The sequence below is a fragment of the Cornus florida genome, unplaced genomic scaffold (assembly GCF_030987335.1).
Source record: "Cornus florida cultivar Cherokee Brave unplaced genomic scaffold, ASM3098733v1 CherokeeBrave_3.0.0_Hap2_Chr04, whole genome shotgun sequence".
Classification (NCBI taxonomy): domain Eukaryota; kingdom Viridiplantae; phylum Streptophyta; class Magnoliopsida; order Cornales; family Cornaceae; genus Cornus; species Cornus florida.
In genome coordinates this window covers 984775-998405 of record NW_026775574.1, presented here as the reverse complement: position 1 = coordinate 998405, position 13631 = coordinate 984775, and positions in this window count along the sequence as shown.

Sequence of the window (13631 nt, the reverse complement as noted above, 5' to 3'; positions counted from 1 at the left end):
GGCTTCTTCCTCCGCCTTGAGATACTTGGGCAGAGGATACTGTAACTGCTATTTGATTGCGTCTTTGGGATTCGCCTCTAACTGAGGTGATTTTGACGCCTTCTTTGCTTCATGTAGTGTTAGCATGTAACATTCTTTTGCAGCAACCTGGTCTCCCAAGAGGTCGATGACCTCCCTGCCATCTGGGGATAAACACCTTATTACTTGATGATGGGTAGAGGGGACTCCGTTCATACGATGGATCCAACCTCTCCCCATAATGAGGTTATAAGATGGATGAATCTCCGTCACGACAAAGTTCTCCTTCAGAGTCCTCTTTGCTACAGTAACGGATAGATCGATCACCCCAAGTGGATTCACCTTAGTACCATCAAATCCCATTAGGGGGCTGGAAGTGGGCCTGATGGACGATGATGAAACCCCCAATTGATCAAAAGCTGCTTTTGTAATGATGTTGGCGCTACTTCCTGGATCTATCAGCACCCTTCTGATCATATAATTCGCTACTAGGAGGCTAATGACCAAGGGGTCCTCATGCGGGCGCTGGACTCTAGACAGATCATTGTTACCGAATCCAATGTTGATGCTGCCTGGTGCAACCGTGTTTACCGAAGACAATCTTCGTAACTTATGAGCCTCTCTCAGCCTGGATCTGTACAACTCTTCAGACTCTTCATCATCCTCTGACCTTCCGTGTATGGCATGGATAACCTTTACCTGACCGCCCTCCACCCGTCGAGGGTTACCCTCCCGAGGTTTTACGTACTCCTTCGTGGCGAGATACTCCACTAACTCTCCTCTCGCTATCATGCTTTCTACCTGTCGCTGAAGGGACCTGCAGTCATTGGTAGTATGCCCATAGTCTCTATGGTAGGCACAATGTTTGCTTTTGTCCCTCTGCTCCAAGGGTTGTTTCATGGGCTGAGGAGTTGCGAACCTCGTTTTATTCTCTTGGAATAGGCGCGCTAAGGTAGTACGGAGAGGGGTAAGCCTGTCCTCTGTCCTTCGCCTCTTCTCAGGCGCTTGGGTGACTTATGTGGCGGTATGAGGAACCTTCTGCATCCTTGTGCTTGCAGCTTTCTCTCGAGACTTGTTTTTCACTGTGACGAGGGTAGCGTGCTATGAACGGTGGGTTACGTTTTCCTCCAACCGAATGTAGATTTGTGCCCTAGCGTTCAAAGTCTGCATATTCGGGGGGGAATATTTGATCAAGGATGTGTGAAACTTGGTTCCCTGGATCATTGCCAACTTAAATGTTTCGATTGCCGTGGCAGGGTGGCAATCTGCTATCTCCGAGGCCTCCATGTTAAACCTGGATAAGAAATCTTGCAGAGTTTCTCCCTTCCTTTGCCTTATGGTGAAAAGGCTGGCGATACTTTTCTTCTGCTTCTTATTTCCGCAATACTGGGCTAAGAACATAGTGCACAAGGTCTCATAATCAGGGATAGACTTATGTGGCCTATTCCTGAACCATTCTAACGCTGCTCCGGTTAAACTGGTAGGAAAAACCTTACATATCCACGGATCGTTATGATCGTCCAGTGCCATCTTTTGCGCATAATGATCGAGATGCCGAGAGGGGTCTCCTGCCCCATCGAACTGGGTGAAGGATGGCATAGTGAACTTCTTTGGTCTCTCCACAAGGTACACATCGTCAGTAAAGGGGGTCTTGACCAAGGAGTTCTTGTGCTCTCTAGCCATCTCGGCTAGTGTCTGAACTCTTAATAGCTTCTTTTCGTCGAAGGCATCTTGTACGCGTGCGCCATCTGGAACGCCATTGGACCATACCGTAAGCCTATGGCTGGACTCGGCCTGTTCGTCCTGTGTGCGACATGGGAGATTATCCGAAGCAACCGCCTCGGACCTCGTCCCTTGCTTTTGCTGAACCTCATTAGGTCGAGCCCCGTTGGGTGGTGTCCCGTTGGCCGGAGGCTCGTGAACTGGAGGTAAATTCTGGGTGGGGGGTGGTGCTGCAGCATCGCCTGGTGGTGGTTGTGGCGTTAGCCTGGCCATTGCCGTGTGCAGCGTATGAGTCTGCTGCTGAAGCGCAGCTATCTGGGCGACACTCGTATCGTTTGCTTGCCGGAGTGTCTCAAATTGGTGCAAGAACTTCTCTCGCATCTTTTGCATCAATTCTATCTGTTGATTCATTGCTGACTCTCCGTTTGACATTCCAGATACGACTAAGGATTTGATTTGAAGAACAAGTGGGAGTATTTTTATACGATTCCCACAGACGGCGCCAAAGTGTAGGTGCAAAATTTCGCTCAACCAATAATGATTAAGAAAAATAAAACAACTCACTCAATCAATAGTAAAAATTTCGCTAAACCAATAATGATTAAGAAAAATAAAACAACTCACTCCACAAGCAATGAAAATAAACAAGAACAGTATATAGAGAAGCGTAGAATTGCTTGATCCCTTTATTGGAGGTCTAAGCCTCTATTTATATACAAAAGATTGTAAAATTATGGTAGGACTCGCGTTGCTTGCCCTCCAATTCTTTCTATATAAACATTCTTTACTAATAGAGTTCTTTCCGTTGTCTAATTTTCCATACATAGAACTTGCCTTGTACAGAACTTCCTATCTCAGAATTTTCCTTCTACGGTAAATCCTTCAACTGATAGGACTTGTGCATTCTTGAATAACTGGGCTGAACATACTTTGATCTGGCTGGGCTTGAGTAACGGACCGGATGTTAAATATTAACAAGTTGGGCCGATGACCTCTTGATTCGGCCTTGATGGAGGCTGGAGGACAAATAACAATGGTCTTGGGCTAAAAATACCCTCAATTTGGGCTTGAGCATGATGGGCCTTGTATGTCCTTGGAGTGTAAATATGTGTAGTGATGACGTGTGCGCTTTTTATTGGAGGGAGTTTTTTCCCTCCACAAATGTCCAACAAGAGCATTCCCATCGTCACAATAATGAAGCATATAATTTTGCACTATATGTACCCCCACATTCCAAGGCATTAAGATAATTACATCCAATAAAATTTTATAACTAAATTCAGATAATTTTCTCTACCTTATCTTAATAACACACATAACCCATATTATTTTAAATTGCATATTAATACAGTATCTAAAATAGATGTATATGCATGTATTTCTTTCTATATGACATATGGATGTTGCACTTTTCGATCAGTATATATTAATGCATGAAAACATTATAAATTACTTTTTCTAATATTCTATGCGTTTATATATATATATATATATATGCAAGGTATCATATAGTAGTTACTTAGAGCGTTTATTAAGTTGAATCCTAATATGCTTTATTCCCAAAAACCACTATATGTTGTATAATATATCATGACTACTCTCAGATAGCATTACATATGAGTATGATACGACAGTCACTTGCATAGATCAGATATTCAGGGTGAAAAATTAAAACCTACTTTATTAAGAATGAAAATAATCTTCTTCATACAAGATAGACCTCTCTCTCTACATAGAGGTCTCTTTTCTAATTGTACGATGGATAGAAAACATAGTCACCCTTCTTATTTGGGTATCCTTTTAATATAGAAAACTTAATTAGTCAAACTCCACTTTAATTCATATTTTAATGTCATTAATTTATTTTACTTAAAAATAAATTAATAATAAATTCCAAATAGAATCAATAACAGTGAAATAATAATTATATATACACATGTATACGTATACAAACACGTGAATTCTAACCACTCAGCAGATAGATAGATATATATATGTTATATGTTATTTTTTTTTTCTTTTAAACTTTTAGAAATAATTTCATAGATGGATATTCCAATAATATTAATTAAATCTCACTCCCAATCAGAATAAATAACTTAGTAATTAGGTTTAACATTATATGGACACATTGTATGATTTAGTTTCACTAGATTACTTTTCTAAAAGACACGATTTTTTTTTCTTCATAATTTTATTCAATGGTAGTTAACTTCCTTCCAGAAGACAACTTCTTTTAGAATTCAAAATGAAAAAAGGAGTGACAGTTTAAACACTTTTGTAAAAGACACGACTTTTAGCAACGATTGTACACTAGGTATACTAGTCATAGACAGAAACAACAACCTTATAGAATTTTAATTTGAGATAATTTTTTCAGTATTTTATACAATACTAATTAACCTCTGAACACAATTTTTTTTTTTTAATAATATAAAATAAATAAATAAATAAATCAAAAGAAAAAGGAGTTTCAATTTAAACATCATAAAAGGGACACTTCCCAGTGATTTCAATCACACGGCTCTGCATATATATATATATATAACATAGTTATAAATATATATCACTTGTTATGGAAACAATTTTATTCAAAGTAAAAATCCGTATACAAAAGATATCCGACCATGTATGTCGTTTATTTATTTATTTTAAATCTATATAAATATGTAAAGGCTTTATCTTCTAAAACTCGTATATAAACTAACATTAAAATATAAAGCTATAAAACAACTAATACATGGAATAGTAATAAAGGCAGAACAGAATTATAATTTCAATAAATCAAGTTATAGAACAACCTGATATTTCACGTTTTTTTTATTATTATTTTTACAGTATTATTTTTTTCTTTTACGGTTTTAGAGAACAATTTATTTCAAATAACTTTAATAGTAAAAGCAGAATAGAATTTTAATTTTTAGATAATCACATTAGTAAAACGATGTGAGTTTTCATTATTTTTAGACAAAGGTAATAAACATTCCGGATGAGTTCTAGTTAATTCAACTAATAATAATCTTTTAAAGTAATTTATTCAAAGGTGTCTCCCAACACCTACTAAGAGTTTCCAATAACGTTGTAATTATAACAATGCTAATTTTAATGTTAACCAATTAAATAACTATCTGAATGTATAGACATGCAGTAGATATATCTAACCAAACTTTCTCTAATATTCTTAAAAATAAAAGAATACCAGGTTATACATTCAGAAGTAAACTGTCTCCAAATTATACCCTTATAAGACTTTTTTTTTTTGTTTAAAAGACGTGATTTTTTCAGTAATTTTATTTAACAGGTCATATTTCTTTTAGAATTTTAAATGAAAAAATAGTTCAGAATTCTTTTAGAATTCAAATGAAAAAAGAGTTCAGAATGAATAAGAGTTCCATATTTAAAAACTACTTCATTTTATAAACAATTCCTTTCTGATACTACATGACCATAAATCAAATTTCAGGCACACATTCACATATAGTAACAACATAATCTGCATAACATGCTTGACTGAAAAGAGACCCATTACATATGAAACATATAATTATCATTATTATTACACGAATTCTATATATCATCTTATCTTTTCATTTCGGACTGAAAACATTAAAACACATGCAATACTAATCAACGGCATGAAAACAGACATTTATGTTTAAAGAAAAACTTAAAGGCTTTAGATTGTTGGGATTTTTGATATTTTTATACAATCTCATTTTTAAGTCTATCACATAATCATATCAAAATGCTACACTTATATATTTATATCACAATGTAATGAAAGCATATTATAGATAGTATAAATTAAACAATATAATAAATTAATACGCCAGTAAAATTATATAAAATCAATCAGAAAAGAGTAAAGAAACTTCTTGCCTATATAATGGAGAGGCACGCTATTTGCGCTGTCCTAAAGCCTTTATAGCCTCCCTACGTGCAGGTTACGACGACTATGAAAGGCTCCAAGATACAACTCCAATGTCCTCCATGCGCACATTCATAGAGTGACGAACACCAAGTCTTGTAATGTCATGTTACCCATAAACTCAAATATATAATTGAATACATATAATATAGTATTTAGTTGAAAAATAAAGGAATGAGTTTTAGAAAAAGAACTGAAGAAGAGAAGTATGAACATCTTTAATTGTTGGAAAACTCTTACAATTTACCTATTCATGAAAAGACATGTCTTTTCTCAAAAGACTTCTCACCATTAACTTTTCATACCTATTCAAACATTACGATTAAAGAAGTTTTAAAAAATTTATTGTAAAAAACCTAACAATATAACCTCAATGAAGCAATAAAGATCAAATCAATGAAAATAAATGAATGCAAAGAGATATGAAGTTGCAAAGAACCAAATGCAAGTCCATCCAAAGATAGCTTGGACTACAATGAACAATTAAGCAACTTAAAGAAATGAAAAAAACAAGAATATCTCAAAGCCTAAACGATCATGGACAAAGCATGAAGAAAGGGGTAGATAGTATGGCGAGTGTTTAGGATTCAATATCAAAGTATTTATGAATCCATTTGAAGCTCATCTCTACAGGACCAAGCATATTAAATCATCATTCACTTCATCACATATATATTTGACACATGAAGTCAATGCTAAAAAATGAGTGAGTTCAAGCTTGCATAAGCTTTGAAAGAACTCATCACTTGAGTTAGAAATGATAGGACCATGCACATTAATCATATGTTCTATTTTGGTCTCTAGAGAGTAGAGTCTAAGGTATTAAACTTACTTTTTCATCCACAAAGGCTTTGTTACCATGACTTGGTAAATGACTTTACGATCTGGACATTTCTCATGAAAAACTATTTTTTTTTTTTTTGTTTTTTGGCTAATTATGGGAAATATGATTTTTTGAAATAAAGATATTTTCAAAAGAATTTTTCCCGATAATTACTTCTTACACTTCAAATAGCCTAAACTGATTTTATGGGATTTTTTTTTTCCATCAATTCTACATAAGCTTACACAAAGGATCAAGTTTTACAAAAGCTGTCGAGAACCCCAATTTGTACTAAAACTGATTTTCTACATTTTGATTTATTTGAATTTCAATTTTCTTATATTTTTTATTGAATCCAAATGAGGGGTACTTCCTTATTTACATTGTAAACTTAAAGTAAATGTCTTTATAAATACTGTAAAGACATTTACTTAAATATTTTCAATAAAAATAAGTATTTGCTGGAGTAATCGATCAGATGGCACCATGTGCTCAATCAGATGGCCAAAACATAGAAAAATCATTTTTTTTTCATTTTGTCATCTAACCGATTAGATCCACCAAGTACTCGATCAGATGCTCAAAACAGTGAGCACACTCTTGGATCTCATTTCACCATGTAACCGATTACTTCCTTGATTTAATTGATCACATGAGTCCAAGTAATCGATCAGATGAAACATGTACTCGATCAGATGCAGTTTCAGATCTAATGTAACTGACTACATCATATATGTAATCAATCAGATGAGATCTAGATCTAATGTACTCGATTAGATTACTAATTGATGAGTGCTGAAAAATGCGTATTTAAACCCCTTAAGCTTAGGCATTCTAGTACCTTTATCTATCTTACTTTACCATTTTAGATTGATTTCGTATTATTTCCATTTTCAGGCACTTATCTCGAAAATAAGGTAACTCAGGCAAATAAGAGCTTAATTGAAGCAATTCTGGGATTAAACAAATGAAGGAGCAAAGTGGAGAAAGAAAGAAGCAAATGAAGCCAAATGTGCAAAGCAGCAAAGTTCGATCAATCCAAGTCCAAGGTTCGATCGATCGAACACTGATCGATCTCAGTACTTCAAGATAGATCCAAACCTTGACCCAAAGCAGAAAGTAAAAGTTCGATTGATCCAATATCACCCTTCGATCGATCGAACATCTTTGTCCTTATTCAAATGATTGATCTTATCCACAGCTATCCACCCACTAACCATTTTTGTCCTTTTCCCAAAAATATCTCTCAAAATATCTCAGATTTGTCTTTTCCCAAAAAGCTCAACCAGTTGGATCGATCCAGCCTCAGTTCAATAGATCTCAGCAAGTTCGATCGATCCAAGTCCAAGGTTCAATTGATCGAACTTCCTCCAGTATGAAAAAGTTAAATTTCCAGCTCATTGAAAGTTATCCTTTATCCAATCATTAGGGAATATTGTGTGCACGACCCCAGCTCATTTTGGGAGTCATTTTAACCTATCTATATAAGGATAAGGATTGTTTTTTACAAAGGGGCATAAGACATAATTCTAGGGATTATTCAAAAGGAGAGGAAGCTTAGAGGAAGAGGAGGCTAGAGACACCATTGTAGTTCTTCATCAACAAGGAGCAAATCTTTTCTATGGAGTTAGACCTTGAGGGTTGGAACAACATCACAATGAGTGGTTAGACATCCTCTTGGGGCTAGAGTTAGCCCTAAGCATGCTTTCTATATCTTAATCTTGTGTATTATTGAGGGATTAGTGTTGTAATTAATGTTTTGACACTTTGATATATATAGATCTTGATTGTTCAATGATTTATGTGGTTGAATGCCTTCAATTGATCATTTCATTCTATCCATATGTCTATGTATGCTAGAATAGATGTTCATGTGCTTATCTCTAGATTTTGTGTTATTGATGTATATTTATGTGTATTGATGTTATAGATTTAGAGATTGTCGAAACATAGTACTTAAAGGAATGCTCTTGTGATCCTCTAGATGGTTCATGCTTATTTCTTGACGAATTGTGCCTCTCTCTTAGTTTAAATTAGTTCAATTTCATTAACTTAATAGTAGTATAGTGGCAGTATAGTTGTTAGATGGGAGGATAATCCATGCTTGTTGTTTGATGTTCCATATTTTTGAATGCAAGTAGCATATGTCTCTAATTTTGTGTTGTGTATGGTTGTGAGCTTAATGAAAGGATAAATGACTTGCTAGATATGTTGTGCTTTTTCACATGCTATTTAGACAATATATACTTAATTGCTAGATATACTGTGTTTTTCATATATTGATTAGACAATGTATGCTTAATTGGTCACCCTTGCTAGTTGAATTGACCAAATACACACACGTTAGTATTGCAACACACCATTTGCCTTCATTATTCACATGTCAATGGTATAGAAATGCATTGTTTGGTGGCGATCTCTAAACCCCAAGATCTCTCTCTCTCTCTCTCTCTCTTACTTACTTTTTATTGCATTCAATTAGTTACTTTAATTTTCTCTCTAGTTTAATCAACCAACCATTTGTTTGATCACTCGACCTACTAACCCTAATAACGATTCCACAATCAAATCCGACTCCAATCCCTTGGGACAACCCCAACTCACCCTAGCTATATTTATAGTGAAAGGTAGTAGTGGCTTCTATAAATGTAAAACTTGGTCTTCGCCTTAGTGCACCCTCTTAAGCTTATGGTAGGACGACGACCACTAATGTAATCGATTAGATGGTCTGATGAAAGTATCCTAACAGGCAAAAAATTCATAGGAACTTACCATATTGACCACTAACGGCTCTACTTTTCAAAGGGGTTATAAATACGCAATGTTTGGACATTGTGGGTATGCATTGGAGAGAAATAGAGAAACCTTCTTGAGTATCAAATAGCTTTTATTTTCATCTTCTTCATCCTCTCATACATATCATTCATAGAGTATTAAGCTTCTTTTGTATTCATTTATACTCTAGTTGTGAGCTTTGATTTGCATATCAATCTTTGAGAGATATATATTCTTGTGCAATAAATTTCTATCTATAATCAATTGTAAGGATCGGTGTGATCTAGCAGAAGTCCAAGAGATGATTGTTTTCTTAGCAAGAAGAATTAGAAGCGGTGTGCTTCTTGTACCACTTTGCTTTCCACCCGTAACGAGGTACCATAGTGGGATTGGGAAAGTTTCAAGACAGATCTTGAGCCGAGGAGTAAGAGTTACCGAACCTCGCTAAATCGTTGTATCAAGTGTTTGCATTTTTCTTCCCTTTTCTCTTTTATAATTGTGATATTAATGCTTAAGTTTATATCCTGATTATTACATAATTGTTAGAAGATGTTTATTAGATTTTGCAAAGTAATTAAAACTAAAAATTGACCATTGTTTGCAGTAGATTCTATTCACCACCCTTTAGTATCAATACTGGGGCAACAACTGGTATCAGAGTCTAAACTCTATTTAAAGGATTTAACCGTCTTAGAGTATGAACATGGCCAACAATGGCATATTCACACATTTAGAAGGACAATGTATGGATTGACCTATATTGCTTGATGGAAACAACTAAAACTATTAGAAAAATATGATGATAGATTGTATCCAATCAATAGACTATCAAATGTGGCTTGTCATAGTTAATGGACCATTCATTCCCATGAAAGAAGTCGAAAAGGCAATGGTTCTTAAAGAAGAGAAAGAATGGGATACAAATGACCTTAGATTAATTCTATGCAATGCTAAATCCATAAGTAATATTTATTGTGCATTGAGCCAAAATGAGTTAAATAGAATTGCTAATCGTAAAACGACAAAAGAAATTTAGGACTCACTTGAGATATTTTATGTTAGTACTTGTAATCTTGAGGAATCAAATTTATGCATGTTTATCAATGAATATGAATCTTATAACATGAATGACAATGATTCAAATAATGAAATACATTTTTGTTATACTAACCTTACTAATGATTTGAATGGTCATGATGGAACTTACTCATCCTCCTATAGTGAGGAAAAAGAAGAAATTCAAAAGAAGAATAAAGCTTTCCAAGCTTCTAGCAAAGAAATAAGTGACATCAAAGGGATGATTGATTATCATGAAGATATTGCTCCTTCTCTCATGGCCAACAATGATGAGGCAAACTCTAACCATGATTTGTTTGATTTAGATATTTCATATGATGAATTAGTTGATGGATATAATGAATTACATGATGCTTTTAAAGATCTATATAAGGTGCTAGAGAAAGAAATTTCTAAGAACGTCATTCTTAAGAAAGAAATCACGTCCCTCTCAATTGATCTCTCAAGAGTCAAAAATGAAAATGAGTCTTTCAAAAAGGAAAATCATAATCTCTTGCGAAAGGTTGAAAAGATTCAAATTGAAAATGAGTCTTTGGAAAAGGAAATGAAATGTGTATTTTCTAAAGAGTTACCATCAATTGATCTTGTTTTTGAAAATGAATCTTTAAAGAAAACCATTGATGATCAAAATGATATTTTAGTAAAGTTCACTAAAGGAAAAGAGAACTTGAGTATTATGCTTAGTAATCAAAGAAATGTCTTTTTAAAAAATGGGATAGGATATGATCCTCATAATAAAGATGCATGTTTATTGAAAAAGAGAAAGTCATTGCATGAACATTTTGTTAAAAAAGATGTTTAAAATTCCAAATGCAATTATTATAAAAGATTAGGATATCAATTTTTAGTTGTCCATTTAGAAAGAAAATAAGCACAAAGAAGATTTGGGTTCCAAAAGAACTCATATGGACCCAAGAAAATTTGGGTACCAAAAGAAGAACATGCAACCTTTTCTTGTAGGGTAACTTGATGGCATCCCCTTAAATTAAGGATTATGAAGGAAGCATTACACTTGGGAATAACCCCAAGGGCAAGGTAATTGGTAAAACTCGTGTAACGACCCAAACCTAAGGGTCCGAATTGCCAACCGGGTCTTTACCCAAACACAAGAACACCCAAGGGGTAAAACGGTTAACCAAGGTTCAGGACATAAAAATGATATAACTCTAAATGAAACCATGACGCAAGGTTCAGGATATAAAAATGAGGATTTCACACTATTACCCCCTTCGGTTTCAAAGAATTCCAGAGCAGTCCACACCAAAAAGGTCATTACCCTCTCTAAGATTGGAATTTTTGAGTGAAATTAGTTTCATTGAAAAGTTGACTCAAACTCTTTGAAGTTAGACTCAAATTTGACCCAATTTGGAGTTAAAATGAGTGAGATATGATCGTTTGAAGTTAAGGGTTCAAAACTGTCATTGTTTTTATTTCGGCAGACAACATAAGCTATAACGGTCGACTGAAATGACCCACCGGTCATCCGGTTGTGACTCTGAAGTTTCCTAAGCTACTGGTTTTGGTCCCAAAAGGTATCGGCCTACCGAAATGGCCCAGAAATGCGAGATCTACCCTGTTTAAGTGCCTAAACAGCTGGGCATCATTATGATTTCACTTATGACCTCCAATATAGTTAAAACCTGCCCCATAACATTGATAAACATGTATATAATGACAAAATAACATTCATACATCATGGCAAGATTAATTACATCATTACATAATGAGATAAATTCGTTTATATTGAATTTGAACACATGTGACAACAAAAGATAAACTTCCTAACTGCGTCTAAGTATGTGAAGGTGTCTCATCCACTTCGCTGCTTCTAAACCCTGAAAAATGATAAAGAATGGATGAGTACAACGGTTCAGTAAAGGTCGCCTAAGGCGTCAGTTCTGGACTCCTTTGAGCCATGCAATACATAAGGGAATAGAAAAAAAGCCAGGGTCATGCCATGGGAATCCAAATAACATTTAACACATAGCAAACAATATCCTTAGTCACAAGCACAATTTTACAATCAATGTGCATGATATGATATGAGATGCATTCCATCATAACCTTGGTCTATACCATCCCAACACGCACTTCTCAAAACTCGCTAACTGACTTTACCAAGGCGAAATTGATAGCTATCCTTAGTTCCAATTTTGGCAAGGCTTGGCAACCGTTTCGGGCCTAGTATCAACTTTTTCACGCCCTACACCGAGCCACACTCCCTTTAGGTTAAGCTATCCCCGGACTCTCGAAATTCGGTTCATTTTAAAAAAAAAACATTCCTTCCAAATCCTGCCCAAATCTCCTCCTTATGCCATGACATGACATGTTAAGATTTTCAACCATAAAATCTCAAACTCATCACAATAGTACCAATAACATCACCATGATTTTTTATGATAGTCAAATAAAATGCATGGCATACTTTTAAAGTTTAACACAACAAGAACATCATTTTCTCAAGTAAGGCACATTCAAGAATCCTTCATAGGCATAATCAACATTTAATTATGCACACAAAACCAAGTCACTAATCACACATCCACATAATCCTCATGTTACAAGATTAAATTGGCCTTTAACATAAGATTGAGATAAGCACGCCTTAACATATATGGATATTCACCAATTTAACAATTTTTTCATATTAAAGTTCATAAGCATCATATAACAAAAAAATATATAACTTTTCTCAAGTAAGAGGCAAAACTCAATGCATTAGGAAAACCCCTATCTCAAATTGAAGAGTAAACCAAAGGAAACCCAATTTCAGCCCCAAAACAGCCTAAATTTGAAAATGGTAGAGTGCTTTAAACTGAAATCAGCTCTGATCAAAACATAGGCCTCGTAAAGCTTGTCAACTTTGCCGTTTATGGCAAAGTTGAAAATCAAAAGAAAAAGGGAGAATTTTGGGCTTTAAGGATGTAAATATATAGAGAGAAAGTTGCTGTAGAGAGAGAGAACTTAAATGTGATCCAAATGATGCATGTGGTGATATAAAATGCCTTAGTGCATTGTGGGGCCCATGAAACAACAAATATCACATTACACCTTTTATAAATAAACTAGCACAATGCAACCACATATAAACATGTATCCACATATAATTGCATTAAATGTAACATGCATCAAATGCAATGAACTCAAGACAAAATCCCCGTACACAAATTAACCGATAACGGGTCCCACGTGGGACCTCCATGCCCGAAAAATGAAAAAATGCCAAAATAGCAACCATTGTATTTTCAAAAGTCCTAAACTCAAGTATACGCCCCAACCAACTTTCAA